The sequence below is a fragment of the Musca autumnalis genome, unplaced genomic scaffold (assembly GCF_047663935.1).
Source record: "Musca autumnalis isolate F117 unplaced genomic scaffold, ASM4766393v1 scaffold_3, whole genome shotgun sequence".
Taxonomy (NCBI): Eukaryota; Metazoa; Arthropoda; class Insecta; order Diptera; family Muscidae; genus Musca; species Musca autumnalis.
The window spans coordinates 112,340,730-112,367,626 of record NW_027411866.1 but is presented as its reverse complement, the minus strand read 5'-3'; the positions used below and the strand labels follow the sequence as shown (position 1 = coordinate 112,367,626).

The window sequence follows — 26,897 nt, the reverse complement described above, 5'->3', positions numbered from 1 at the left end:
TTGTTTGAAAATATTTTTTCTTTTTGAAAATATTTTTATATACACGTACTTTTAAATTGTTTGTTATATATTATTTGTATTTTTGAGTTGCTAAAATATTTTTTATATTAATTTCTTCCAAACATACATGATTTTCCATGAAGGTCTATATTGTACAACATCTTTGTACCAGTCTCTGTTCTAGGATCCTTTCGAAATTTTTACTGAAGGTACTGCGTATGGTTCGGAATGTCTACAATTGTTAAGATGAATACCCAGAAAAAGGCCACAAAAATCTGAAAACCACCTTAATATATACATTATTTTTGGAGAAATAGACTTTGGTTGGGTAGTCCCTATTCGATCTGATTATATTCGATATTGTCACAAGATTCCAACGAATAAGAATTATTTTTGTTCAATTCACTGGATTTCTGAGTGATGTACCGAACTTATAAATAAAATGCTTCATCTATATTGCCAATACAAATTTACATCATCTATAAATCTATTACCCAATTATACAAATTCTGAACGAAGTATTTTAGTTACAAATGTTTGCACCCGTAAAAAACGGAAATATGTCTGTTTACTAGGAAAACAAAACTGGGACACTTTGAAGAACCAGTTTTCCTAAACAATATTTCCAACAAAGTCAAATATCTGGGAGTAATCCTGGATAGGAAACTTAAATGGAAAGACCATATTCAAGAAAGAGCCAATAAAGCTCATAGATGTTGGTCAACCTGTAGAAGGGCTATAGGCGCCAAGTGGGGGCTTAATCCTAGGATGACACACTGGCTATACAAAAGCGTAGTGAGACCTATTCTAACATACGCTTCAGTAGTCTGGTGGACAGCTATGGATAAAAAGTGTAATATTAAAATATTACAGAAAGTCCAACGAATGTGCTGTCTAAGTGTAAGCGGCGCAATGAGGACAACATCAACGAGGACATTAGAAACTATTCTATATATACACCCAATAGAAATCCAGATAAGGTATGAAGCGGCTGTCGCAGCTATTCGACTTAAAGCGATGGACGAGTGGATCAGTAAGGACCACAGTAACATACCATCAAAACATTCTACAGGTAACAACGGGAGAGTCAATGGATAACATTGTATCGGACCGTATACCTGAAACATTTGTAGCTGCCTCATGCGAGGCATTAATTCCAGACAGAGACTCGTGGATCGGCGGAAATATAGCACAAATGCCGACTGGAAACTGTTGTTATACAGGCAGCTCCATACTAGGTGGGAGAACGGGTCTGGTCTCTTTATTGAAGAACCAGAGACCGAAATATCTCTTCGTTTGCCGGATCACAATATGGTCCATCAAGCGGAGATCCGAGCGATCACAGAGTGTCTGAACTGGCTTAATGCCAACACGAGACCAACTACTGTAAACGTCCTTACGGACAGTAAAACTGCAATCAAAGCAATAACATCCAAGACAGTAAAATCACTAACAGCCTTGGATTGTATAAATTCGATCAACAGCTATAGTACTCAGCATGTCACGGTGCGTATAATATGGGTACCGGGACATGCGGGGAATAGAGGTAATGAGATAGCAAATTCTCTGGCAAAAAAGGGAAGGGAATTAGCAACCGTAAACTTAGCGAACGCAAAGCCACTAAACGCGTCTCGGCTAGAGTTAAAAATTTGGGCAAAAAATGCCAACTTATCCCTATGGAATAGAGAGGAATTAGGGAAAACCACAAAAATTCTATGGGGAGACCCAAATGAGGAAACAACTAAAAACCTATTACTGCTAGGTAAAGCAGAGTTGAGTAGACTTACAGGTGTTCTTACAGGTCACCTGGGTTTTCAAGCTCATCTGCAAACAATTAACTGTGCAGACAACAGCGTATGCAGGGCATGCGGAGAGGATGATGAAACATTGGAGTATTTTCTCTGCCAATGCCCCGCTTTGGCAAACATCAGATCCCAGTTTTTAGGTAACGACACAATACCAGATCTTAATCAGGTAATTGTAGACGACCTAAAACAATTACAGGATTTTGTTAAGGGAACAGAGTTCCTTAAATAAATTATAGTAGAGTCCCCTTCTTCAAAAAACTTTAGACTAGAGCGCACAACAGGCCTACTTCATGGCTTATGTGTATGTCCACCAGGACATGTGGCGATTACTACTTTCAACCTAACCTAACCTACAAATGTTTGCACTGCACTTACTGGACAAAAGATCCCATTACAAATGCCTTTACTAACCCATTTTTATACCCTCCACCATAATATGGAGGGTATATTAAATTTGTCATTCCGTGTATAATATTCGTCGGAGACCCTATAAAGTATACATATTCTTGATCAGCGAAAAATTCTAAGTCGGAATAGCCATGTCCGTCCGTATGTTGAAATTTAGATACAGCTCGCCATTTTTAACATGTGGCTTTATAATATGTAGACAGCGGAATTTTATGCAACCCCTAGTTTTGGTCCAATTCATGTCAAATTTTGCGACTGGGCATATTTTTGGCTTCTGATTAAATTGCAATTGAAACATATGCAAAATGCATAATTTTTCGCATATGCAAAATGTATGCATTTTACATATTTTCTTATGCAACAAATATTTCAATAATATGTACAAAAAATGTTTGTATGTACAATTTTTCTGTTTAAAATTCTTTTCAGACAAGTCAGTAAAATAGACACAGCCACAGCCTCAACCTTCAAAATACCGAAAATCGGGAGGTATCGTTCTATGGGGGCTACATGAAGGCCTGAACCTAAACCGACAAATTTTAGCTGGAAAGTTGTTTACCCCCTAGGAAGACTTAATACAAAATGTTAGCCAGTTTGGCGGGATATTGAGGCCACAACCTTTAAAATACCGGAAATCGGGAGGTACCGTACTATGGGGGCTATATGAAGACGTGGACCTATACCGAAAAATTTCAGGTGGAAAATTGTGTACCCCCAAGGAAGACTTAATACCAAATTTCACCCATTTCTGAGCGATATTGAGGCCACAAACTTCTAAATACCAGAAATCCGGAGGTGCCGTTCTATGGGGGCTATAAGAAGAAGTGGACCTATTTCGAGAAATTTCATATGGAAAGTTTTATACCCCCAAGGAAGACTTAATACCAAATTTCAGCCATTTCTATTGGCTATTGAGCCCACAACCTTCATAATACCAGAAATCCGGAGGTACTGTTCTATGGGGGCTATATGAAGACGTGAACTTATACTGAGAAATTTAAGGTGGAAGGTTTTATACCCCCAACAAAGACTAAATACCAAATTTCAGTCATTTCGGTGGGATATTGAGGCTACAACTTTCAAAATAACGAAAATCGGGAGGTACCGTTCTATGGGGAATATATGAAGACGTGGACCTAACTGACAAATTTCAGGTGGAAAATTATATACTCCCAACGAAGACTTTATATAAAATGTCAGCCATTTGATGTTGAGGCCACAACCTGCAAAATATCGGTTCTATGAAGACGTGGACCCATGCTTACAAATTTCAGGTGTACATTTTCATACCCCTAACGAATACTTAATACTACATTTCAGCCATTTCGATGGGATTTTTAGACCACAAATCCTTGTATATATTTTTGCATATGGTTTTGCATATGCTCATTTTATGCAAATATGTAAAGATATGTCGAAATATGCACGATATGCAAAAATTTTCGGGCCTAATTCGTTTTATTTTGTGATAAAACGAGTTTCTGTCTAATCAGATTTTCTCTACGATCATCCTAGCCATAATAATAATAATATTGTATTAATAATATTGTATAATATTAATATTGTATAGAAGTTTCTGTTTCTCACAGGATGTTTGGTATTGAAAATGGGCTATATCGGTCCACGTTTTGATGTAGCCCCCAGAGAACGCTACCTCTTGATTTTCGGTATTTTGAATGTTTTAGCATTATTATGACATTGGAAGTGGCTGAAATTTGGTATTTAGACTTCGTTGGGGGTACTAAACTTTCCACCTGAAAATTGTAGGTATAGGTCCACGTCTTCATGTAGCCCCATACAACGGTACCCCTCGATTTTCGGTATTTTGAAGAATCTAGTCTCATAAATTTACAAATATGGCTGAAATTTGGTATTTAGTTTTCCAACTGAAAATTTTCGGTATAGATCCACGTCTTCATATAGCCCCCATGGAACGGTACCTCCCGATTTTTAGTATTTTGAAGGATTTACCCCCAGTTTTTGTAAAAAATTTTATTGTTCTCACACGAATTGTCAAATTTTATAGATCGATTTACTCGCCTTAACGCAAATGTGGAACGCTGATTTTTGAATGAGGAATTCTTAACTGTATAGGGAACGTATCTTCGAAGAATTAGGTCTGTATGTCATCTATGGGCTGATCTATGGATATCCAAATTATTACGCCGATGTGCCTGAAATTTGGTATTTCGGTATTTACTCTTACTTGGGTGTATAAAACATTCCACCTGAAGGTTGTGGCTTCAAGAGCCCACCGAAATGATTGAAATTTGGTATTCAGTCTTCGTTGGGTGTATAAAACTTTCCACCTTAAATTCGTCGGTATAGGTTTTTATATAGCCCCCATGGAACGACACTTACAGAGTTTTTTCAAAATGTCGAACCGAGATAGCCTTAATTTTGTATTGTGTATAGTCACAGGATAGAAAAACGATAAGCTTTTTGTAAAGTGTGCTGCTAAATTTTTACTCTGAAGTGGATATAACTTGGAATTTTGGAATCTCAATGGGTAGAAAACCTCAACACAGAAAATTATCAACATAAAGTGACTATTATCAGTTAAGATATTATTCTACTCCAAGAAATTATACTTAACGTAGAGAAAGAGCTTAGTAGTTTTTAGTTTACTTCAATACAGTTCCTGGTGGAGGGTATAAAAAGTTCGACCAGACCGAACTTAACGAAGTTCTTACTGTTTTTTAAGGGCATATGGCCACAAATATTTAGTTTTTTTTTTGTCTCTAGTAGCCAAGAACTAACTATTTATTTTAGTGCTCAAAAATAACTACTTCATTCCTTAGACTTGTCCTTGTTATAATAATGTATTTGTAAAGACATTTATAATGAGTTTGTTTTGTTGTCACTACACAGAGAAAAAAAATGCAGCAAACAACTAATATGTTTGGGTGTAAACAATTAATATGTTTCGATCCAAACATATTATTTGTTTGCAACAGTCCCTATCATAACATATGTCTGGGTCCATTATTTGTTAGAACCCAAACATATTATTTGTTTGCTGAATTTTTCTCCGTATATACTTATGTTGTTATGCTGTTTGAACCTTCCCTTGTCTGATTCGATTCTGTCATTAGCCTTCTCTGTCAGAGTGTGTATCGCAAAATATTGAAACTTATATTTTCTCTTTCTTACATGCAACACCCTTTAACCACTTAATGACTGCAACCAACAAGTACACAGTAAAGTAAAATAGACAAAGAAATCCAGGAAAGGGCATCATTATCTGCAGTAGTAATATGCTCCAGAATATAGACACTAAACTTAAAGGACTTGTCTGTCTGTCTGTTACATTAACATTAATGTCGTATTTAGCACTTATTCTAAAGTTACATCCTTTTACCTTGGAATTTATTTTCCTATTTCTTTATTATTTCATTTCTACAAAACGCTGCAATTTCTTTTGTGTCGAAGAGCAGTTAAATAAAATTAATTTATTTTTTAATTACGTCTCAATTACCTGGAGACACATACAAACGTACACATTTTCATTTTCACACACAGAAGAAAAAGAAGGGGGACAAGTGCAAGGCATGTTGATGTGCATCACCTTTTTTCTTTCCGTTCAAGAAGGACTCCGTACTATGATTCATCTGAAGGAGGAGCAGAGGGTTGATACAGTTGGCATTTTGAAATCCCAAAAGGGTTAAACCGGAGCCAAAGATAATGTGTAATTATAAACCAACCATATTTAGATGACATATAAGTTTTTTTCTGCTCATGGAATCATATAATATGAATACATGAATGTGTGTGTGTTAATTTTGTTTTGTTTTTAGTTTTGTTGTAAACATTTTAATTGCTGTAATTGACATAATTTGACAAATAGGTATGTTTGCGTGTGGGTATTTTTTCGAGCTCTCCGTTGTGCTGTTAACCTCTATGAATTATTCAAAGAAAGCAACCATTAACAGCATTAAATTTCACATCAGAAAGTTTTTAATTTTCCTGTCCATGAATTTCTCATGTGACCGCAATGACAATGTGAGGAATACGAATTCTCCTGATAAGAATGTTCTCTCTTCTGTTCAAATGCAACACATTTTTATAAAGTTACGGGAACGTCACTCACTCGTATCCATTACAAAAAAGAGTTGAATCCCATCTCTGATGCCATGGCATAAAATATTTAATTTGATTTTTCGTGGTTTCAAATTTTGGGATTTCATGACATGTTCGGTAAGTAGGGTTATTAATTATTTAAAAGAAGAAAGAAATGAAAAAAGAAGTTAATTTTGCTTTTCTTAATTAACGGAAATTACATTACTTTGGTTTTGTTTGTGGCTAAAAATTGATGTGTGTTGCAACAAAGGGGAATAAGTGAAATTATATTAAGCGGATACTCAAGGAGACTCAGTCAAAGTAATTAAATTTCAGTAGCATAGAGTATGTGGTAAACTTTTCAATTGGATCGGAACAATATTGCCTGAGATATGAAAAAATTTATTGTGTTTCTCGGTGCTCTTGAAGCAACTTTAAATGGAAGGTGCTTACACCTGGAAAGTTTTTGCGGATTCTGAAACTACAATGTTCATAGATGAGAAAAAATCAAAAAAAAATCGTCGGAGCGCTTTTTGAACTAATCACGGTTCAAGTTGACATTTTTAGAGATTTTATAGATTTTCACGATTTTGCTTGGAAACAGCAAGTCCTATCGGAATAAGACTAAAGAAAATGGAGGCTAAATGAAGGCGTAGACCTACACCGACAAATTTCTGGGAGAAAGTTTTATTCCCCCAACTTTCAAAAAAAATGTCAAATGGCGTCCGGCAAAATTACGTGTTGCCTAGGCCGCACACTTTTCCAGTTCTCCTCGTACGTAGGCTATATTAAAACGTGCAGGTACACCGAAAATCTGGAGGTACCGGTTTATGAAGACTATATCAGAACGTGGACTTATACTGACAAATTTGTGGGGGAAAGTTTAGTAGCCCCATAGAAGACTAAATACCAAATTTCAGCCATTTCGGTGAGATAATGTGGCTAACACCTTCAAATTACCGAAAGTCGGTCTATAAGGGCTGAAGCAAAATATGCACCTTTATTGACAAAATTCTGGGGAAGGTGTTGTAGCCCCAAAACAGGACCTAGTACCTAATTTCAGCCATTTGGAAGCTATATTAAAACGTGGACTGATGTAACCCATTTTCAATGCCAAACATCTTGGAAACATCTGTACCAAATTATAAAGCTCTATCTTAAATATGGCGAGCTGTATCTTGATTTCAACAGACAGACAGTCGGACTGACAGACGGCCATGGTTATATTAACTTCGAATTTTATACTGATGAAGAATATGTATGTTTGTAGGGTCTCCGACGAATATTTCAACAGAATGACAAATTTAATTAAACCCTCCCTGCGACATCTCGGTTGTTTGATGAACTTCCTACTTTGTATTATTGTAAAAGTGAAATTTTCTATTTTCATTGATTTGTTTTTATTTTGGATTACTCCAAATAGAAGCGGAAATAAGAACAAAAGATTAACAATTTCCTCCACAGAAGTTGTTTGCCCATTCCGACCCCTGAATATTATCTGACCATCACCAAAATCAACCAAATCGTTCCAACCAAATTTTGCACTTCATACGAGGGCTGCACGAAAACTATCTGGCTTAGGCAACACCGCGTGCTGCCAGGCGCCATTTCAATTTTTGTTGGTCAGTTCGACAGTTTTTAGCCTATACGTACTCAGTACAGTTTGTCATACGACCTTGTATTGTGGTGTTTACAGTGACTTGAAAAAATCGCTTTACAAAAAAATTGGAATTTATTTATTTTTATTATTTATTCCTCACAACTTTCGACGTGCATAATCACGCCAAGAGTGCATCAAGCAAATGAAATCTTTGTATGCTGACAAAGGACCATCCTATAGCACTATGAAAGCCTTGTTTAATGAATTCAGTCGTGGCCGACAGTAGCCAAAAAAAAGAAGGTCGTGAGGGTCGCATAAAATCGGTCGTTGTGCCAGAAAAAAACTAAGCCGTGCGTGAACGGATAATGCGAGATCGCCATGTTATATACTATGAGATAGAGGCATCCTTGGGCATTTCTCCCACCAACACACATTTGATATCGCATGAACACCTGTCCGCAAAATGGATTCTTCTCGTTAGATCCAGTAAAATTGGACAATCGCTCAAAAACAGGCTCCTGGTGATTGGTGCAAAGAAATCGTGAATAAAAATGATCGACGACGTTTATAAGATCTTCACAGATGACGAACATTGGGAATCGTCTTAGGAGGCCGAAACAAAACAGGAATAGACCGTTTAGATCTCGGAAAGCGAGACAAATCCAACGAAAGTTGTTCATGTAAGAAGCACTTCGAAGCAAATAGTCGATCTATTTCATTGGCAAAACTGACCGTGTGGCAACTATACGGCTTCAGAAATGTAGCACGTTTAACTCTGAGAGGAACACTACAATCTTTTTGCCAGAAATCCCCTGAGAAATTCGAAAGACGAACAAGAGAAGACGAATAATTCTGCATCATGACAATACGAGCTCTCACACATCGATTCAAATCAGCGCCTGTTTGGCCGGACTAAGCGTGGAATAGATGGGTCATCCGCTGTACAGCCCTGACTGGGGATCCAATGACTTTATTTGATTCCAGCATATCAAGAAAAAAAGTCGTGGTCAACGATTTTCGTAGCCATAAAAGCGTTCAAAAACCATGTTTTGGAGGTGTCTAAATCGGAGTGGAAAAAGGGATTCAACAATTGGCTTGAGCACATGGCAAAGCGTATAAATCATGCCGAGACTACTTACGAACACAATAAAACTATTTTTGATGGTAAAAATTTGCGTTTTCATTGTTAGACCAAATAGTTAACGTTCAGCCCTCGTAATATTTTGCCTAAACTTAGTTTAAGTTCGAAGATAAACTATAAAGGGTACCTCCGCCACAAAATTCAACACTTTGTTAACTGCAGTTTAGCATCTATTCGAAGATCCTTTGGACAGCGATATTATGTTTTTCGTAGGCAAGACCATGCTTCCCAACATAGTGGTCCAAAAGCTCAAAGTTGTACGGTGACGAACTGAAGAGACTGGTGGGGGCGATATTTATCGAAAAAAATTACTCCGAAAATAAGATCCACTTGCAAATCAGATTATGTCGATCTATTCCTTCAGGTACCTCCTCCACCACACTTTTGAGCTTAAATTTGAATATATATTTTGTCGGCAAATTCATACGTCCAAAAAGGGCCACACAATCTGAAAATTCCCTAATATAATTATAGGGGAAAAGGAATTTAGTTGCGTAGCCGGTATTCTATATTGTCAATCTATGAAAGTTTCAATGCACACAGGCAGATGGTATATGTCTGTCGGCAAAGCCGACTTATACTTTTATACTTGTATTTTAATATTTTTCATTGTGTATGTCCTTCGCCGTTTTCGGTTTCATTTTACAATACAATATTGTCTTCTTTCGATGGTATGTCTCTGTCCGATTTTTATTTTTTTACTTGTTTAAACTGTTAATCATTTTTAAATTTACTAATAATATAAAAACTTATTTTTTTCTTTCCAGGTAAGAATCTATTGAAAACTTTGTTGTATTTGGTAAGAATGAATACATAATTTGTTGTTCTAAATACCCTTCTTTATTTAACCTGTTCTGTGTTAATGTTAAATAATTTATAACTTACTAACATAATTTATGGCTTAAAACATAAATATGTTTGCAACGTGTCCAAAAAATGTTATGCCATAATTTTTTGAATAACTCACACTGCTCACCGGGTATTACCTTCCAAACAAATGGTTTTATTTACCTTCCGCATATACTCAACGTGGTTCAATAAATTCAAATATTTATTTGTTACGTGGCACTGGTAGGAAGAAACACTAACATGCCATTAGTTACATGCACATTACCACCCCTATGTTTAATAAAAAAAATCCGGCCACATATTATCCTGCATACATACCTTTTCATACAATTAGTGTCAAACACTAATATATATATATTAGAGTGGTACGATGGTGAAGTCTATCATTGTTTTAAGTAAATATGAAACTTTTAAGGCCTGCGTACATAAGCTGCCTTGCCTGCTTACCTTGCTTACTTCTGATAAAAGAATAAAAAAGAAAAGGGCAACCCAGTTCGAAATTTCCTCGGCCTTCTTTATTCTTTTATTTTTATTATGTCAAAAATGAAGCAGGAAAGCAAGGCAATCAGGCAGAGCAGCTTATGTACGCAGGCCTTTAGATTTTACTTACTTACTTAACTTATTCTCAGATGATGCAATATATTGCCAAATATTGGAAATCTTAAATAAATAAAAATCAAACAGACGACCTCAAGCTTTATTAATAGTATAACAGTTGAACAAAATCAAGCGTTTTATTCTCAAGAGTCCTTTCACCTCTACAGTAATGAACTACATATTGATATAAAGTTTGAATAGATTTTTATATAGTTGATTTTAATACATAAATTAAATATCTTGAACATTTCTTGTCCTAGTTCTTTTTTCATGACAAACATTTCCGACAAATTTCTCTACCCACTCTAAGATCTAATAAAAATTTATGACCAACATAACACATGTTTTTTGTTTTTTGTTCGGTAATGTATATTAAACATAATTTTAGATGATGTAGGTTAAATTAAGCGGAAAACAACTACAACATTATATCTGTGTTTCCAAAACATGCAACCACCAAAATATCCGGATAAATATTTCGTGTATTGATACGTTGGTTTAAATACCAAAAAAATAATAGTTGAATATACACATGTACATATGTATGGGATATTCCTTACGAAACTTTGGATATTCCGTATCGAAGACATGAGTTTATTTGCTTAGACTAAAAGGAAGAAATATGACAATGCACCGAATTGTTTTCGCACTTTGTGAGTTACCTCCAGCGCCCTCCAGTAATTTCAGTTGGTCACTATATACTTAAGACCTTTTGACCATTTTATCAGGAAACATAGGTATTTTTGACTCGACTCCGACTCCAGGCGAGTTTTTTTCACGACTCCGACTCCGGGTCGACTCCGGGAGTGGATTCCTATACCACTAAAAATGAATAAAATGTGCACAAATTATTAACTTTTTCCTATATTTGGCCTGTATGTAAGGAAAAACTAACACATTATTAGCCTAGTGTTAGTTTTTCCTTACATATTCATTAGAAAGGGCATTCGTTCGAATACATTCGAACATATCAATACTGTTTCTGCCGAATCTTACATTGAAAAATAGGAAAGTAAGAAAGTTTTTGTCGGTTTTCCTTTTTTTTGCACGAGTATATTCTGGACGGAATTCTTCCGCGTGAGAAAATCTTTAAGCCTTCAAAATATGTGAAAATGATGGGGCAATACAAATCGTATGGACAACATGCAATAAAAAGGAGACCCCTTTGATGTAGAGCTCAATAAAAGCCATTTTTCATGACTTTTTTTGAGAAAAATACGTAACTTTTTGGCAGATTTTTTTCTTCATCTGAAAGAGAAAAATATTACGAAGTTTTGAGGTCGTCTTCGAAACCTTGTTTTTATTAAAACATTTTGCGGTGCCAACTCTATCACGAAAATTAATAAACCAATTGTCATATATTTTTGTGGCCGATTTCGAGAAAAAAACAGTTTATATGCTGCATAAAAATAAAATAAATTGTTCCAATCCAACGCTCATTCTGAACCAATATTGTTCCGATCGACTTAAAAATTTGACCACATATTCTATGCGACGTATACTTTCTACTTTTTTCTGAGATTTATAAGTACGGATCACCCCTTAAACTAAAATCCAGCGCTCACATTTTGAACTTTAGTGTGGAGTTGATAATTTTATTGAAATATTTGAGATATATTGTGTACACCACTCAGCACGTAGGCAGATGGATGTTTTCTGGTACTGAAAAATTAGCAAACGATGGGATTTCGTGCATGAAAATATTCTACAAAAATGTTGCTAGGAAAATTTTATGTAGGTTCGGTCCACTATGACAAGAAAACGATATTGTCCTTTATCACTTTTACCCGATCCTTTTTCATGAAAACTCTATGATTATGTATTTCATTGAATTTCGTATATGCAATTGATTGTGTAGAAAACTCGGATACACATGAACTATATATGTTCTTGGCGGAAAGATCCTGTTATTTGAATGTCTACATCTAAAGCCCTAATTGAGTATATAATGAATCCTACAAGAAAGATTCGCCTTTTGCCAGACTTCTGAGTTATAACGGGATGAATCTGTCGTTAACAAACAACGAATTTATGATGCTTAATTCAGAAGCGTAACCATCCGAATTTGATATATAGTTAATAGATTATGCGAAATTTACCGAAATACATAAACATATGTTTTTTTTGAGAAAGTAACGGGTAAAACTGATAAAGTACAATGAAAACGTGACAATATCGATTTCTTCGATATGGGAAACCTACATATAATTTTCGGTGGAACATTTTTGTAGAAAATTTCATTTTGTTTTACTTTTTGAGATCAAGAACAAAAACGACATGGAAGGAACTGAGCTGAAACATGCCAGCTGAAACTGGAAACATGTCATCTAAAAATTATGAAACAATATCTCCAAACAGAGATTTAAAGCTATTTTCTCAATGATTGATGGGGGACAATCAGAAAAATCATTATGTCATAGCTCAGAAATTTCAGCTATGGAATTCTTTGGGGTTCTCAATTGGGACTTTCATTCCCAAAAGGAATTTTCCTCCCCCAGATCTTAACTTCCATTTTGTGTCTCAAGGTATTCAGTAAGATTTCCCATAGAGACCACAATGTCTTTAATAGAAGACAAGGATGAATCTCATAAAAAACAAGATGAGAATACCAATAGACCTTTTGTGAGAAGACCAGTAAGACTTCTGACGAAAGAGGTTAAAGGTCCAATCTTTATTCGATTGTCATAGAACCTTACTTTTGTTTGCATAAATGTAACGAATCAATTGGATCAACAAAATAGGGATGAATAGACTACACTTCAGAGGATAGTAAATATCCTGTGAATTGTCCTTTAGCTTAGTATAATATATAATTTGCATATATATTTTCTTATGCCTTTCTTTTAAAATAAATAATGCACAGTGGATACGCTTGTATGGAGAAAATGGCCAAAAATATTTAGAGTGTAAAAATCAAGCCAATGCGCCGGTTACAGCTTTGTGCTGCTGCGAAGAGTGTTTTAAGAAACCAGCAGCGTAACATTTCCCCCCTTTCCCCTCTGGAGGGGGTATACGGTAAGAATTGTTTTATGCTGTTAATACAAAATGACATGAACAAAGGTCCCGATTATCTTATTATGCGAAAATAAGCTTGGGGAAACAAAACAATCTCCAAAACGACATAAAATCCAACCAATTTAGCGGATTAAAAAATCAATATTTTTGTCTGAAAATTTGTAAAATTTTTAATATATGTAGATCTTATAGCGTTTTTCCTGGAAGCCACGTACCGCCAACGTAAGACTAATTTGGAAGAAGATTTCTTCATCTTGCCACTGATGCCAATAATGTACGTGGTCAGATAACACTAGTATACACTAATATCTCCATAGAAACCCTATTCTAGGGCAGCTTTAGTCAGCGACCCACCATTTATAGTCTGGCACTAGATGACAGCTGATTTTAATACTGAATAATCTTTAACCCATGACATACTTTGGAAATTATTCCCGAGGTGGGCACTGGTGGGTATCATGACTAAAACCTTAGGTCAAATTTAAATATATGATCGAATTGGCATTAAAAAATACACTAAGAAAATATGCAGCTAACTAGAATTCCACAACACGCTAAAACACTATTTTTTAATGAAAATTAAGCTTCAAAATCCGCTATAATATTTTGGGTTACGTATTTGTTTCGCGGTGTTTTGAATATATTTACTTGCACTTAAAATATAGGTTGTACTCACAACAAAAAATATTAGTCTAATGTTCCGACTTTTGAAGCTATTCTTAAGAAGATCGCGTTCGAATGAAACAAAAACTAATATATTTTTAAAAAGGTCCATGTCATAGCTGTCAATGTTGCCAGATGTTGTACCAAAATTTTGACATTAATTTTTTTTATTTTTGGCCAATGGGTGGATGCCCTGTGTAATGGTTTAAAAAAATGCTATTTTTCCAAATTTAAATTTTTAATGGAAAAATTTTGCCCCGGAGTCGGAGTCGAGTTATTTTTGTTAGACACAGACTCTGACTCCGACCCCAGCAAAATTGCTCGACTCCGATTCCGAAACCCTGAATACCATCAAAATACCGAAAATCGGGAGGTATCATTCTATAGGAGGTACATCAAAAAGTGCACCATTTCTGGAGAAAATTCCGAAAATCAGGAGGTACCGTTCTATGGGGCTATATCAAATCGTGGACGTCTACTAACAAATTTCTGGAGAAAAGCTTTGTAGTCTTAAGGAATATCAAATACCAAAGTTCAGCCATTTCAGTATGAAAACCTTAAAAGCACCGAAAATCGGGAAATACCGTTCAATGTGGCTACATCAAAGCATGGACCTATACTGGAAAATTTCTGGAGAAAGGTTTTCTGGCACCAAGGAAGACCAAATACCAGCCATTTCGGTGTTATAATGATGCTAAAGCTTTGAAAATACCGAAAATCAATGTGGGCTATACCAAAATGTGAACCTGTATTAACAAATTTCAGGGAGAAAGTTTTCGTAGTCCTAAGGAAGACAAAATACAAGCCATTCCGGTGTGATAATGAGGCTAAAACCTTGGAAATTCCAAAAATCGGGAAGCACCGTTTTGTCGGAGTTACATCACAACGTGGGCATGTACTGACAAATTTCTGCGGAAAGGTTTTCTAGCCTGAAGTAAGACCAAATACCGAATTCCAGCCATTTCGGTGTGATAATGATGCAAAAATCTTCAAACTACCGAAAATCGGACCGTTATATTTGGTCGTGGATAGATATATTCCATTTTCTATACCAAACATCCCGGGAGCAACTTAGAATTTGATGCCTAAAGGACAAACTGGGGGGGGGGGGGGGAATATATACTTTATAGGGTCTCTGAAGAATATTTTGATGAGCTACAAACGAAATGACAAAGTGAATTATACCCTTATTGTAACAAACATTTTATTTGGTCCCCTTTGGAATTTTTTGAGCTTTTGGGTCATTATGTCCCGAAGTATGAACTTGCCAACGAAAAAAAATATATCGTGGTAATCATAATCACATGGACAACCATCGAAGAAATTTTCAAAACAATCCTCGAACAGTGCAGGTTAACACTTAACCAATGTTAGCTTCGTTCCAGTACTTTTTTAATGGTAAAAGTGTCAAAAAGAGAAAATCGTCGAAAATGAGTTCCACATACACATTTTTCCAAAATGTACGGGAACGGAAAAATGGCAGAAACGTCATAAAAACTGGAACACATGTCAAAGTCGACATGTCAGCCAATTTTTGCTCACCCAAATTTGTCGTGTAAAAAGTTTCTAAAGAGAAAGCCATTCAGCGCCATTTTGATCGAAGAGAAGTGAACATTTTGCAACTTTTTTGGTGTACGGGAACACATTTTTGGGCAAAAATGTGTTAAATGTGTAAAAACTTGTTATGAACTTTTGTGAGAGAGGTACCCAAAAATGTTGTCCGATTTCGAGCTTCTTGGGAGTTTATGTACGTTTGGCAGACATTTTACAATCTGCGAAGTTTCAATCAATTAGGATACTCAATTCGTAGGTAATCGTGTTTATCAGTCATTATACCCTCAGCCTTTAGGCTAAAGAGGGTATTTACACTTTGATACGGCCAAAAATGTGCCTCATCGAAATAATGGTTTTAGACCCCAAGTATGTTTGTACGATATCCGTTTCAGATAATTTTGAGTCGATCTAGCAATGTCCGTCCGTCTGTCTGTCTGTCCGTCTGTCTGTCTGTCTGTCTGTCTGGCTGGCTGGTGCGCACGATAACTCTCGAACGGATCAATCGATTCGGTTCAAATTTTGGGTATCGAAATATTTTGTCCAGATTTGATTTAAGTTCGAAGATGGGCCATATCGGTCCACTCTTTCAGGTACCTCCCCCACAAAAGTTCAAAAATGTTCGGAAAAATTGTCCGCACGATAACTCTTGAAGGGAGTAACCGAATTAGTCCATACTTTGCACATCGTGACATTTCTACCAGACATAGATAAGGTTCTAATATGGACCCTATTGGTTCACTCTTTCGGGTACCTCCCACACAAAATTTTGCTTAAGTGCAGTTTAAGGCCTGCTCTCGAATCGCTTTGATTTTTGTTGCAGCCACTTGTATTCACTACCTCCATTACGACGATATAATTTTTTTCAGGAGCAAGTCCATATATCCGCAGAAATCAGCACGAAATCTGCAAAAAACCCATATAATACCATGTGTCGTAGTTGGAGTGCACGATAACTCTCGAACGGATCAACATATTTTGGGTCTTTCAATATTTTGTCCAAACTTAGTTTAAATTCAAAGATAGACCATATCGGTCCACTCCTACCGGTACCTCCCCCACCAAGGTTCAAAATTTTTCGCCAAGATTGTGGGAATGATAGCTCTAGGAGGGAATAACCGAATTGAGCCAAACTTTGCTATTGGTAATATTACTTTCAGACATAGATCGAGTTCTAATATGGACTATATCGGTCCACTCATTTGAGTACCTCCCACACAAAATTTGGGAAAAGTATAGTTTAACAACTCCTCTCTGATCTTATTAATTTGTGACGCAGCAGGTTGCACTTGAGCCCCTGTTACGACGTTGTAATTTTTTTCGTGGGAAAGTCCATACTTCCTGAGATAATGACTCAAAAAGGTCCAGAAAATCCTACCGGCACCACCTAAACTGGCTAATGTGTAAAATAACCTTTTAAGAGAGAAATCGATTTAGCTCAAACTTTGTAAATTGAAAAGTAAAATTGTAATATATTTAAATTCAGAAAATTAAGTACAACATATTTAATTATATAGTCTGTAAGGAAAATATTCAAACGAATAAAAAAATATTTCCTACAGATTTGTATTAGGTCCGAATATGTACTACATCGGATCACTCCTATGGGAACACCCTACCCATAGTTTGGAAAGAATGCACTCGTCTTGGATCATTCTGAATTTTATTGCAACATGTAGTTTTTGCGGCCCTTTCCATCCTGGAAAATTTTCCCAACAGCTAAAACACCTACAGAAGTATTGTGTTAACTTTTTTCGTGGGGTACGTGGCTGAGGGTATATCTCTGTCGGCTCAGCTGACTGATACTTTCTTACTTGTTTAAGTAAGTACTAGGAAAATTTTTAGAGGTTTGGGCCGCTATCTCAGGAAATATGGACTTCGCCCTTGCAGGATTTTTTAAAGCTTTTCTTTTGATCTTCTATGAGAAAAACTTCTGGACGTCTATGAGGGGCCTGCTAAATTTAAGAAGAGCTATTGGCATTCTGTAAGGTGAACTTCGAGTCATCTATGTGATATCAAATTATACTTCTTCACTAAAGTTCCTACTTTATAAGAATGTCTATTGGCCTTCTAACAATAAAAACGTATCAGTCGGCTTTGCCGACAGAGATATACCCTCAGCCTGTGTGAATTGAAACCTTCATCAATTGACAATGTCGAAAACTAATACCGGCTACGCAGATTTTGTGGCAATTTTTGAAAGTATAAACTTGCCGACAAAAAACATATTTGGTTTGAAGCTAAAAAGTGTTGCGGTAGGGGTACTTGAATGAATGGAAAGATAAGGTGCGAACCGAAACTGCCCATCTTCGAACTGAAACTAAGTTTGGACAAAATATTACGGTCCAAATTTTGGACCGAATAGGCCGAACCATTCGAGAGGCATCGTACGCTGCAGAAACTACGCATGGTGCCATAGAAGTTTATACAGCTTTCGGGTATGGACTTGCCCCTGGAATAACTTGTACCATCGTAATGAGGCCAGCGAATACATGTCGTTAAAACAAAGATCAAAGCTTTTCGACAACAGGCCTTAACTGAATTTTTCCGAACTTTTATGTGGGAGGTACCTGAAGGAGTTGAAATATATAGCCCATATTCGAAACTGATCTATGTCTCGTAGGAATATTATGATGTGCAAAGTATGGATGAAATCGCTTACTGCCTTTAAAAGTTATCGTGCGCACCATTTTAGTGAACAGTTTTGAACTTTTGTAAGGGAGGTACCTAAAGAAGTGAACCGATATAGTTCATCTTCGAACTTAAGCTAAGTTCGGACAATATATTATGATGGCCAAATTATGGAACGAATCGACAGATCCGGTCGAGAGTCATCATGCGCTCGAACCACTGCACATGGTATCGTAGAGGTTTGTACACCTTTCGGGCTATTTTGTTGTGAAGTTGATAAAATTTTTACCGTCGTATTGGCGGCTGTGAATATAAGTTGTTACAACAAAAATCGAAGCGATTCGAGGGCAGGCCCTAAACTGAACTTTTCCGAAATTTTGTGGGAGAGGTACCCGAAAGAGTGAACCGATAGAGTACATATTGGAACCTCATCTATGTCCGGTAAAAGTTTCACGATGTGCAAATTACTGACCAAATTGTCTACTCCATTCAAGAGTTATCGCGCGCACAATTTTCCCGAACATTTTCGAACTTTTGTGGGGGAGGTACCTAAAGGAGTTGATAGATATGGCTCATATTTAAATTTAAAGTAAGATTGGACAAAATATTACGAAGGCCAAATTTTAGGCCAAATCGGTTAATCCGTTCGAGAGATATCGTGCTAGTCAGACAGACGGACTGACATGGCTAAATCGACTCCAAATTGTCTGAAACGGATATCGTCCAAATATACTTGGGATCTAAAACCATTATTTCGATGAGGCACATTTTGCGTTATGAGAGTGTATATACCCACGTTAGTCTAAAGACTGAGGTTATAATAAAAAGGACTTTCAGTGTTTTGATTTTTGGCATGAACACTTTAGGCTTGTTCTTTGGGAGGCTATTAAACTTGTAATGTATGTATAAGAAAAGCTATTTGACTTTTTGTTGAGAAAACCTGCTGATCTCTATGAGAAATGCTGCTGTTTATTAGCAGGAAGTGCTACTGATCTTCATATACATACATGCATACATACATATAAATCTTACTAACTGATTTTTGGTGCGCACATTAACTCTTGAATAGTTTAACATGTTCTACATGGATTCGCCCATATAGTATTTTAAGGCAATATTAACACAGAATACGTTGACACTTAACCATACAATTCCGGCCATAGCAGTCATTCACCACCGCCACCACCCTTGACAAGTGTTGGCCCAATTTTAAGCCATAAATAATTATTTACATGCAAATGGTGGGAATGTGTAAGGATATGTCCGTGCGTGTGTATGGATATCTATAACCATATTGTTTATATTGTATATGGGACATGTTGTAACTGACACAACAACAATAAGCTAACTATAACAACAACCCATACATACTTTTGAATCCCATACCCAATAGAAAATCAAGTCTTCGACGACATTTTCGTTGACGAATCATTGACGAAATATTATAAATTGTCATGCACGACAAGGTGCATGACCATGTCTTGCAATGTGTCGTGGCAACAAATCCAAAAATTTTCAAAAAAGCGTGCTATGAAATTATTGTTTACATATTGATTTGAATATACAATTTTTATTTTGTTATAAATGTAAGATAATAAAAAATCATCAAATTCTGAAATCGCGTCAATGATTAAAGATTTTCCTTTTACCAAAGAACGGTAAGAACAATTATATTAAGGAACTTTGAAAATTATTTAAGTTATTCTTTTAATACATATATGTATGTAGGTTGAAGTTATGGAGAATGCTGTAAATTGCAGCTGTTTTAAAAGATGCGGCAGTGGTATATGGTAAGATTATAGATTATATTAGCGGTTATTGTATTTATTCATAATGTTTTTTTTACAGAATTCATAAATAAAGGAGGTCACCCCCTCCATCGGTTGTGATGGGAAAATGAGGCGCGGATAGGTTCAAAAAAGGTGGATCAGAGAATATTCAAGAAATAGTTATTACTAATGTAAGATAAAATTTGTAAAATTATGTATTTTTATGAAGTAATAAAAATAAAATTTGACACACGACAACAAAACAAATTGTCTTTAGTAAGGTCGTCAATGACAAATAGCAAGACAGTGTCTCCAAGGCAGTCGTCAACGAAATAACGGGTTTTTGTCTTCGAAGTCGTCGTTGACGACAGCTTCGCTTACCTTGTCGCCCATGTTGTCGTGCATGAATACTGGGACACTTGTGTGAAAAAGTCGTCAACGATCCCAAAGGGCTGTCTGCAAAGAGTCGTGAACGAATTGGAAATGTCGTGTACGATTCATCAATGTTGTCTTAAAGACATTTTCTATTGGGTAGGTACCTCATATACTACACATATACAGACACATTTTTTCCGTTTTCATGAAAAATCGATAATTTTGTGTGGTTGTTTTTTGGTGTTGCCGTTAACGTTATTTTGGTTGTTGTATTTCGTTTGTTTATCTGGTTGTTGGTGTTGTTATGGTAGTGGCTTTAAATTGTCTACGGGTTGTTATCGATGTTGTCGTCGTCAGCTTTCATTTCCCTTCATACTGTGTGCTGCTTTCGAATTTCATTACTAGCGCCATTGACTCACCGGGTGGGAAATGGGTTAACCGTTGTGTATATATTTTTTTATTTCCCCAGATTACCATGGCGTGTAGCCGTCGTTCTATAATGAATGAGCTGCACAGTGAGAGTAGACAAGAAGGAATAACGGCAAACATTCTCATGTATATTTTGATTAACCGCCCATAATATTTATATATATAAATAAATGTATGTACTTATGTATATATATTATCACATCCCTGTAGGAAGGCTGGGGTCAATTGTCTACATGTCAACACTTTGTCTACTGTTATGGTGACTTTGTCAACAATCGTTAATAAAATGTAAACAAAAGTATTTGAACTATATTCATTGTCTTATAGTACTTGATTTCAATTGTCAATTCCATTACGTAAAATAAATCCTCGCAGAAACGGCAGCAGGTGCTAATAACATGAAGGAACTACACCAAATCATAGGTCGAATAACAAACCAAAATACTACCCGAAACTATGCAGTGAAGGATGGCAATGGTATGCTTATAACAAATACGGCAGATCAAACACGTAGGTGGAGACAACATTTTATGGAAATAAGCAACTACCAAAACTCACACGACGCAGAAGAAAATCCAGCTACGGGTGATGACAGACTAGTAGACCAAAGGATATCTGTAGAGCATCCAAATATTGAAGAAATTGCTAGTGCCATAAATAAACTAAAGCGAAACAAAGCTCCAGGTGAAGATGGTATGCCTCCAGAACTCCTCCAATCAAATCCTGTGGTCACCGCTGTGGTCACCGCCGAGATAATGTACCCGTTTATATATGAAGCATGGTCCAATGAACAGTTTCCCAGCAAATGGACAAACGGGGCAATAATAAAATTACACAAGAAAAATGACCGGACCGACTGCAATAATTGGAGGGGCATAACCCTTTTAAATGCTATATACAAAATAATAGCCACCATTATTAACAACAGACTCAAATGCGTTGAAGAATCACTGCGTGACGAGCAAGCAGGGTTTAGACCACATCGTAATTGCGTAGATCAAACCAATACTCTTCGTATTATAATAGAGCAACCGGTTGAATGGCGGTCCCCTCTATACTTGGTATTTGTAGACTTTAAAAAGGCCTTCGACTCTATCCGGCGTTGCGCAATATGGTCGGCACTGAAAGAAAGAGGAATACCTCAAAAGATTTTAAACCTAATAAAGGCAATGTATGCAAATACCAAGCTACATGTCCGACACAATGGCACAAGAAGCGAGGACTTTGAGACGAAGGCAGGAGTAAAACAAGGTTGCCCCTTGTCACCTCTCCTTTTTGCAATTACTTTGGACGTAATAATGTCAAAACTGGCAACAAAAAAAGGGAAATTGTCTGGAACCTGAATAGACACTTGGAAGATTTCGATTTTGCAGACGACATCTGCTTATTGTCGCACAAATTCAGCGACATGCAGAACAAAATAAATTAACTTGTCCAACTGGCTAGAGCAGCGGGACTGGAAATTAATATTGAAAAAACAAAAGCTATGCGCATTAACAACTCATCGAGTAGCCATATAATGATTGACAACCAGCAGATAGAATATGTACAATCATTCTGCTATTTAGGAAGTATGATGTCGGCAAATGGTGATGTGGAAGATGACATCACAACCAGACTAAACAAGGCGAGATCTGCATTTGGCAGAATGACCAAAATATGGCGGTCATCGAAAATATCAATAAAAACTAAAACAAGAATATTCAACTCATGTGTTAAATTCACCCTCCTGTACGGTAGCGAAAATGACGTCCAGTTTAATGCAGAGACTACAGACATTCTTAAACAAATGTCTTCGAATATTATGTCGCATATTCTGGCCAAACCAAATAACAAACGACGACCTTTGGAGAATAACAAATGAGGAGCCAATTACTGTTCAAATAAGTAGAAGAAAATGGAAATGGATAGGCCATACACTGCGAAAGATTCAAAACAGCATAGCTAGAAGTGCTCTAGAATGGAATCCACAAGGCAGCCGCCGTTCAGGACGACCAAAAAATACCTGGAGAAGAACTGATTTAAAAGAATTACAAAATCAAAACACAAACTTTGAACATATTAAATATATATGTAATGATAGAATAAGATGGAATTCTCTCGTAGAAGACCATGCGGAATAAATAAAGGAAAAAAAGTAAATAAATAAATCCTCGTCATATATCCAGTGGGCTTTATTGGAGGTATACGCAATTGAAATCGTAAATCTAAGCGTACTTTTATACATCTAACGTTTTAGCCTACTATAAGCAAATATAGTAGTGAAACTCTGGTACCAATGTCTCCACATGGCCCTTCATGAAGTATTGACTCACTACCTCCCATGTCTGACTTACTACCTCCAATGTCAACACATGGTCAACGGAATCTACTGACTTACTACAGACATATTAGTTCCAATGTCACTAGTGGCTTTCGAATGGCACGTTCATACAAAATGTCTATAGGAAATTACATGATTTGTGTACTGTAGACAATGTCAGTAGTAAGTCAGAATAGATTCACTATTGACATTTCCTACAGGGATATTACTCTCAGAGAGACACCAAGCTCACAAAGCACAGTGGTGGCGCTTACATGGGAAGGTGTGACAAAAATACTTCTAGATGATATATCGAACTGAAATTTTTAACAATTGGTCCTCGGGGGCTAAAAATACTCTAACAAAAATATTGGAGTCCTAGGCCCAAAATTTCGCGTGGTTCCCATGTAGCGAGTCATTCTGAATTGAAGTATTTTACTGTTGTCAACATATTGTTTAACCGAATTCGCTGTAAGCCGGTGCTAGGCGTTGTTATTGCATAGTAAACCTCTCCGCAAAAAAACTGTCAATATCGGTCCATGATTTGCTATACCCCCATATATGATTTCTATCTCGATTTTATGTATTTTACAGATATTTGACAAATTCTAAACGGATTAGGCTTTAATAGTTAACTCAGAGTTTAGAACAGGATTTTATAAATAATGTGACTTTGGTCCACTTTTGGCCACTGCCTCCATAGGGTTACCATATATTTTTCTGTACTTTATAAGATTTAATCTCCTTTTTTCTGCAGAATTACCTGTAATAGCGTATTTTTGGTTCTCAGTTCATTTGAAAGAACATAACAAAATCTGCTTTCTGAATTTTAATTTGAAAAATACCACCAAGTTTTGTGGCAAATGGCTGTATACGAAAACCCTCTTTATACCCTACACCACTATGTGGGGAGGGTATTATAAGTTGGTTTTGGCCAAAAAGTTTGTAACGCTTCGAAATAATGGTCGTAGACCCATACTTATATATACCAAATGAATATCACGCTACAGGTCGCAATTTTTGGGTATTGAGGGTCCCGGAGGGGAAGAAGCCTATTGATTTTGGTGATGGTCGGATAAGATTCAGGGGACGGACTGGGCAAAAAAGTTTTTTGGAGAAAAAATCAACGTTTTATTTCAAAGCGAATATCTCCGCGTCAATAAGGGGTATATCAAAAGCATAAGCTGATAATGAAAGTAGAAAATATCACCTTTATAACGATGTATAGTAGGTTGTCGTAGGTGGCCAAACAACGAAAATATCGCCATAGTCGCTAATACAACCCAACTTTTAATTTTTGCGATTTAAATTATAATAACGAATATTACAGCTTTGGTTGGGGAGCATCCAAAAGCAAAGCCTGGCTATGAAAGTAGAATATCTCACCTTTACAATGATGCAAAGTAGGTTGGCATAGGTGGCCAAATAACGGAGATATAGCAATAGTTGGTAATATATCCCAATTTTTATTTTTTTTTCGAAATCGCGCTACAGTTCACATTTTTGATCGGATCGTCAAGAAATTTTGGGGGTTAATGGGTATCCCACAGAGAAAGAAGCCTATTGATTTTGAAGATGGTCGGATAATAGTCAGGGGTTGGAATGGGCAAAAACTTAATTGGAGAAAAGGTCAACGTTTTATTTCAAAGCCAATATCTCTGTTATTTTAAGAGGTATATCAGAAGCATAACCTGGCAAGGAAAGTAGAAAATATCACCTTTACAACGATGTAAGGAAAGTAGAAAATATCACCTTTACAACGATGTAACGATGTAGATTGTCGTAGGTGGTCAAACAAGAGAGATATCGCAATAGTCAATAATGCATCCCATTTTTTCGATTTTTTTGTAATCACTCTACAGGTCGCAATTTTGATCGGATGTGGGTTAATGCGGGTCCCACAGAGGAAGAAGCCTATTAAGTTTTATGATGGTCGGATAATATTTAGGAGTCGGAATAAGCAGAAAGCTTATGTGGAAAAAAGTCAAAGTTTTCTTCTTATGCGAATATCTCCGCTTCTGGTAGGAGTATTCCAAAAGGAAAGCCCGTCAATGGAAGAAGAAGAGATCTCCTTTATATTGATTTTAAGTATGTAAGTCAATAATATATCCAATTTTTCCATTTTTTGTAATCACGCTACATGTTGGAATTTTGATCGGATAGTCACGAAATTTTTGAGGTTGATGGAGGCATGGTCGGCCCCGTCCCGACTATAGCCTTTTCTCACTTGTTTTATAACAGCGTTTTTCGTGCCAACTCGAAAACTAAACCGATTGCCATATATTTTTGTGGACTTATCAAGAACATCAAAATCTAGTCCTTCTTCGATCTTTTTTGTAAAAAAATATTAGATTTTACGGAAATTGTGGCTTTGTAAGAAGACCAGTAGGTCTTCGCAAAAGTGAAGTTTAAGGTATGCTCTCCAACCGTTTTGATTTTGTAGATACTTATTGAAAGGAATGATTCCCAAAATAATATCCACTTCCAAAAAAGACAATACTTTTGATCAGTGTAAAATTCTGAGTCCATCTAAACATGCCCGTCAGTTCGTCAATTTAGCGTCCGAAATAATTTAGATAGAGCGCTATATTTTTTGCACGCGAATATCTTATTTTCCATAGGCAGATCAACTTCGAAGATGGACCATATCGGCCCATTTTGGTATAGCCCCCATATAAGGATTCCGTCCGATTTTAAGTATTTCGCATTTTTATCTATATTTTAACCCAAATCCGTTTCAGAAAATATGGAGTTGATTTAGCCATGTCCTTTCGTCTAGCTGGCGCACGATAATTCTGGAACAGATCAAATGGTGGATCTGAACTGGCAAAGTTCTGGGTGAAAAATTTGTAGCCCAAAGAAGACCAAATACTATAAAAATACAAACCTTTAAAATATTGAAAATTGGAAGGAATTCTGGGGGAACATTGTGTATCCCCTAAGAAGGCTAAATACTTAATCGCAGCAATTTCGGTGTGATACCGAAAATCGTTACATGATATTGCGAGCCTTATCTTGATTTCAACAGAAGGACGGACGGACGGACAGACGAACATGGCTATATCGACTATGAATTGTATGCTGATCAAGAATATAGATGGGGACTTCTGAGCGAAATCGGACACATTTTCAAAAAGTAGTTTTTGACTTCCTTTATATTTTTCTGTGGTGATGCTGCTCATCCTCAAAACATTTTAATATATGTATTTTAATTTTTCTTGCCAACGGTTCCAGAGACATTGCGTCTTGAAAAAGTCGAATTCTGTAAAAATTATATGCAAAGAAATACTCAGAACATCTTTAATAATGGTCCAATTTGAAACATTTCTTTTGTATTTTTTGTTGTTTTAACTGTTATTTAATAAGAAATAGAAAAAATTGCACAGTGGTCTCGGATGCAAGTTTCGCGATTTAATATTTATAACCAAGATTATCCAAGCAATAATTGTACTGTTCGACTTTCTTGAAATTTTTTATACCCTCCATCATATCGATCTAATCACTTGCGAACATATAAAGCGTACATGGCGAAAACCAAAAATCCTTTGCAAATAATTTGAAAAAAATTAAAAAATTTTTTTGCGAGCACATCTACAATTTTTGGCATAGAGGTTAAGAAAAAAATTCTGGTTTCAAATCTGTTCGCGTTCACAAAATTGGACGATGCGCGCAAAAGTTATAGCGGTTTTTATTCTCATGT

General features: G+C 36.2%; 1 protein-coding gene and 1 long non-coding RNA gene across 36 annotated transcripts in view; both read left to right on the top strand.

Annotated features, from left to right (window-relative positions):
• SK (small conductance calcium-activated potassium channel) overlaps window positions 1–26,897 on the top strand; it is an 877,735-nt gene that overhangs the window by 277,310 nt on the left and 573,528 nt on the right. For 3 of the 35 annotated variants that reach the window (XM_073973786.1, XM_073973789.1, XM_073973788.1), the window contains one exon: window positions 9,789–9,815. The exons of the other annotated variants lie outside the window; for them this stretch is intronic. The gene's annotated coding sequence lies outside the window, so the exon portion shown is untranslated. The remainder of the gene's footprint in view (window positions 1–9,788; window positions 9,816–26,897) is intronic. 35 annotated transcript variants of the gene reach the window in all.
• LOC141399901 (uncharacterized) lies at window positions 19,895–20,620 on the top strand. The gene is made up of 3 exons (XR_012412020.1): window positions 19,895–19,980; window positions 20,051–20,112; window positions 20,171–20,620. It is a non-coding gene; the product is annotated as an uncharacterized lncRNA (long non-coding RNA).